We start from the raw sequence: 6,003 nt of genomic DNA on the forward strand, positions 1-6,003 counted from the left end.
ACATCCATTCAGTTAAGAATAAGACACTCTCAAAATAGTCATATGGATGCTACATGAAATTAAAGGAAGTATCTTGTGTTTCAGAACAACAACCAGATTTCAAAGAGATTCATCGTATCCACCTTATTTTAATTTTGCAAAAAAAAAAAAAAAAAAAAATGCTGCTTGACATTGCAAAGTGGTATTTCATTTTTGTAATTATAAACATTGTTGCTAGTAGCACAAATATTTTAGCTAATTACTGCACTTTGCTATTCTTTTAGTTATTTATCTACAATGCTAGGTATAACTAATTACATATAATCAAGATTATGTAAAACGATTCCAAATATTAAGTGCTTAAAATGCTCATACTCTGATTACAGTTGCTTTTTTATGGATTATGTGATTACATATTGTTCAAACAATGGCAGGGAAGCATTTAAAATTGATCAATTGTCTGTAATGCTTTTTTTTTGTTTTAAATCATTCAGTTTCGACTATATTTACAAATGTTGTGCAAGTAAATTTGCGAAACATACTTGAATATGGGTAAGAAATGTATGAAACAGTACTTGTGCAAGTTACTAAACATCTTGTCTTCATCTTTATCCAGTGATCATAGAAGTCTGGACAAAAATATTTCAAACCTAGAAAACTATTGTTGCGTAATGTCATTGTTATTTTCTGATTTATATATATATAAAAAAAGGATTTATCCAAAGTGACTTACAGTGCATTCAGGCCAACATTTTTTTACCTAAGGTTCTCTGGGAATTGAACCCACAACCTTATGCAGTGCTCTACCACTGAGCCACAGGAACACTCTTATTAATAACACTATTATTATTATTATTAATATTTGTTTATGTAATGGAGGGACTCCCAAAAACATTTTGTCAGCCAAACCGCTTTGACATGAAATATATACTTGAAATATCTCTGAGGAAGTTAATATCTCGAATAATTTAACATCACATTTGCATGTTAGTGGTTACACTGACATGCAGGTAAATACATTATTTATATTTTATCTAGTGTTGTAGTTTTAGATTTCTATGATTTAATTATTAGTTACACAACCCACAAACCCAATGCAGTTTTTACTTTGTCCATTTTATGTATTAATTCATTTTTGTAGTATTTTTATTATTAATATGGTACATTCACTCCGGGAGTTTGATCAAAAAATGTAGTCAGATTACATTACCTAAAATAAGTAACCTAATTTATGTTACTAAATACAGTTATTACCATGTAATCTGTGATCAGATACAGACTGCAATCTATGCACAGAAAAATACCTTACTTCTATTTTAGTCCACTCTCTTTTCATGTGAGGCCTACTTTATACCACAGCTGGCAGATGTTACATAGAAAATCCCTATATGGGTGTGGAGAAAAGATAGTGAAGGATGCAAATTTTCTGTTCTCCTTTATACAGCCCATTTGTGTCCACACAGGAAGGAGATCCCATCTGATTTCTGCTATCAGTGACCTACTAATTGATTTTCAAGGATGACAAACGAGCCGCTGGTTTGCTGAGCAGAGCTAATTCAGACCCGGTCCTGTCGGGCCAGACCCGCATGCACAGAACTGCAAGTCTCTCGACTCAGATTTATACTGATCTTTTATGTATTCCCTGAAAATATGGCAGATAAGAAACATAAGTGTTCTTGATATTGTGTTTTGTCATATCCAGCAGCCAAAGATTGAAATCCTAAGAAACAATTTTCAGTTGAAATGAAAGAGCTTGGCCTTGTGAACCCTGGAGGAAAATAACCCACGCTGTTCCAGGCAGAATATATATAACAGAAGAACTGAATAAGTTAAATAGACAAGAGCACGAGCCATGTCACTTTTCCATTTACTGCCCTTTGGGGTGAGCGCTTCAGAAATCCTCTTAAAAGACGACTTGTTATGTGTCTCCTTGCGGACGCCTAATATGATGCCTGAGTGGTGCATATTGGTAAAAAAAAAAAGCTAAGTTAAGTTCATTGCAATTCAGACCCTCACCATTTGCTTATAAGCAGGACACAGAAGAATGATACGGACCATAATGAGTTGAATGTCACAAAAGCAATTAACATGCCCTGGTATTAGAGTTCACCGTGGGATGATGACCACTGTATCATTATCAAACTCATCATACAGGCGTGAGGAACACATTAAAATCAAATTAAAGAATCACCACGGTCTGAACGACGAGGCACTTAAATTCTGGCAATTAGCTTTTGGCTCTGTGATACTTAAATGCCACAAGACAAAGTTGAGTGGCGTGAATTCATTTCTCGAAAAGGTCACGAGGTGCCAAAAATATGTTGATTTGAATGGAATTACCATTTCAATCACAAAACACATTTAGGCGGACCGATTCCCCCCCATTCCCTGCGCACTGGAGCCTGCCGTAAATTGTTAGACAGGAACAATAAGCTTCTCTGGAGCAGAAAAGTCATTAAACCTCGCTGTAGCTCAAATGGAGACTCTTCTTAAACGTTTTTAGAGGAATCACGGTGCAGAGAAATGCCAGGCCTATCATCGCTCTGCATGTTCTTCAGCATTTCTCACCTCTGAAAGGGCACATCTTTTACTTTAGCGCTGACACTTGCAATCTTTCACGGTCGTAGATGCACAGAGTGCTTTAAAAACCATTATATATTTAGAGATGACTGACGCTGTCGTTTCACACGTAAAAGTAGCTTGACCTTTCAGTTCTGGTAAAACAGTGGGTTCTTGTCCTGTCCTGACCAATGGTGGGACATTTTGGCCCTTCCAAATTTATATTTGGCTCCCAGTTATGAGTAGTTTCAACCTTGACTCAGAAAAACAATTTTGAAGTGCAGTCCATTTACAATAATCACTGGCGTTTAATCACACCTTTCTTTTTAATCATGCAAAAGTAATTTTACTAAATCCAATGTTTGTTGATAATTCAAGAAATTATCTATAATGTTGCCTTGAGGTAAATATTAGCTATCTTCAAATATAGGCTGCTAGCTTCTTACGGCAGACTTACTTTGTTTTTGCTGTTTAAAATAGGGTTCATACCATTTAGTAAAGCAAGATCGCAGAGCTGTTGAACACCCGATATATAAGGCTACGTTTACACCACAACGATGTAGTCAAAATCAGAACCCTTGCATGTTTAAAAACTTTTACGTATACACGACAACACTTTCAAAACTTATAAGCTTTTTCTGTCTCCATTGTTGTGTAAAGGAACAGGCAAAATGCATAACATTTTTCACATTTTTGACTGAAAGCGTTGACGTGTAAACGGCCCCTAAGAAGACGAACTATACGGGGGTTTGTAGTGTACAGCGGTCTCAGAGTGCGAGATAAAATACTGCCTGACCTTCATATAATTTAGCCTTCATGCTAGATCCATCCCATAACATCTGACACATGGATTTACAGTGAGTTGATGTTTTAGGTGATACTCCATTGGGAATCGATTTAAAGGGAAACAGACTTACCAAACCCACTGATTCCCACAAGTGTTCGATAATTAGGATAATTACATAGCTTTCACATGAAGCAATACGGTGCCTTCAGAGGAGAGCGACTGCATCCCATGACCCTTTCAGCAGCGATATACGGTCTGTTTTTACCAAGAGAGACACCGTCCCTGCCGAGGGGGGCGAGAAGGTCGGGGTGGGGGGTGTTCTGGAGTTAATGCTGGTGTAGCTAGCATGTACCCGTGGCTCTATCTCATGTGGAAATCATACAAAGCATCCTGCAGCCCGCAGCCTCATTTTATGGGCTCATCCATTACCGCTCTGTCATTGTTAATTGTCTTCTTTTTACCTCTGCAGGATTCTCCAAATTGGTGCTATCGAATGTGACAGGGGGAAGAGCATTAACCATCTGACAAGATGATATCTGCGTTCAATTTCCTTTTCTGCGCTGATATATACCTGCAGCACATCATTTTCCTCTCTGTCATAAAGAGAGCAATAAATCAGAGGTGCTTATGGAGGCACAGCAGAAAACAGGGCCGCTGGATTTGTGTCCCCAGCGCTGGCTATTAGGACGCCATTACCGCCACGTTCTGCTCCTTCAAACAAAAATGATCAAGCTTAATGCCGCTGAGATTAGGGAGATTAAGAGGGAAAGAGAGAACGGCCTCCATCGTCTCCTCCAAACAATCTGCGCTAAACTCGATAAAAGAAATGCCGTCTTCTCTCTTCTCCTCTCGTTGACACTATTATCCATCTGTTTGGACGAAATTGCTGTATCATAGTATAAATCTGAGATACAAGTGACACATCCTCTAAAATAAAAGGGAACATTAACTGCTCTATCTTCCCCAGGCCCTGGGATCTGCCGGCTGTAAGCTCACTCAAGTGTGGTGGCAGTTATGCTGGGTTTTACTGGACTACAGACAATTATCCTTTACTCCTCTCCTCTCCCAAGACAAACTGCCAGGGCTTCATCTAAAATGATTGCAAATAGATTTTTCCAAAATGTCTGTCGCTAGATTGCTGCCATAGATTGTTTCACTTGGATGAAATTGAAAAACAAGAAAGCGAATCTACAAATCTATCACAATATTTTTAGCGCAGAAATGTGACGCATCAGATTGTTCTAAATGTACAAACCTTGGCTAACCTTGCCATAGTTTGGGAACAAAATGTCGAGAGATGATAGATGTCACAATACCTCCATTAAGGGAGAGTTTCAAAGAAAATGAGTGGTTCAGAAACTCAAAAAAGTCGCAAACATACATTTCGGAAGAGATGTTCACATCTCGCTAAATAAGAACTACAACTACTACGGAGAAGGAGTTTGTGATTGATGAATCGGACAACAAATCACACTATGAAACAAATATTTATAAAAGTTTTATTTCATTTTTATTTTTAATGTTTCTTTACTGGGTTTGGCATTTGAATACAAAAATCACATCACTTGATGTCATTAATAATGTATGTTGACAACTTGTAAAAGCTAATATGTTATTACCAATGCTATCTCACGACCAATTCGTACGTATTTTACGAGGTGGCTTATTCGTACGAATTTGTACGACCTCACTCGTACGATTTTATACGACCCCAGTGACGGTTAGGTTTAGGGGCGGGGTTAGGTGTAGGTCATTCGTACAAATTCATACGATTTGGCAACAATCGTATGAATTTGTACGAGTGTGGTCGTATGAATTCGTACGAATAAGCCACCTTGTGAAAAATGTACGAATTGCCGTGAGATCGGGTTGGTTATTACTGATGCATAACAGTTATATGGTACATGCTTAATACTGAGCTAACAACAGTTTGACACAAACAATTAACCTAAGTGAGTCTTCAAAAACTTTAGAAGTGTGTGTTGGATGATTTCTGTTCAGCAATGTTCTGGAGTGTTCCAAAAAGCACTAGAATATTAGAGAACGTTACAGAAACTTCTAGAATGTCCCCATCCATGCAAAAGTGAATTCAATTATTAAAAAGAAAAATGTGAAATTAGCTTAAAAATAAAAACGTATCTGAACTAAACCATCATTTTTGCATAAAATTTACAAGACCTACATATCGCGTGAAAATAACAAGTAAAATGTTAATACGCAGCACAGAATTATAGAAGAACCATAAAAAAAATTAAGTGAAGCAAAATTTGTCTTACATTGTTGTTACACTGTGGAGTTCTTGAAAGATTCAGATTTCCAGGTTCAATGAGAGTTCTGAAGAATCACTCTTTTGAGTCGTTTCTTTTTAAGAACCTTGTAAATGGTTTAAGAAAATGGTCTGAGCTGGTTCGTGATTCACTCTGAATCATTCATAAAAAACAATCATAGACTGGATTGTTTGGAGAGGTTTCTTAGTCAAATTGTAACGCAATACTTTCACATACAATAATAAAAGCTGTGGATGAAGGGCATACAGTTACAATCAACTCAATTCAAGATGAATATGTGTTGGTTGTTTGTCATCAATTAAGAACCCTCACTCGCAGGTACTGATCGACTAACCCCACAGGTAAGCAACTTTTTTGAAATGTGTAATATATTCAGCATTTGCATTGTCT

The sequence above is a fragment of the Carassius gibelio genome, chromosome B9 (assembly GCF_023724105.1).
Source record: "Carassius gibelio isolate Cgi1373 ecotype wild population from Czech Republic chromosome B9, carGib1.2-hapl.c, whole genome shotgun sequence".
Lineage (NCBI taxonomy): Eukaryota > Metazoa > Chordata > Actinopteri > Cypriniformes > Cyprinidae > Carassius > Carassius gibelio.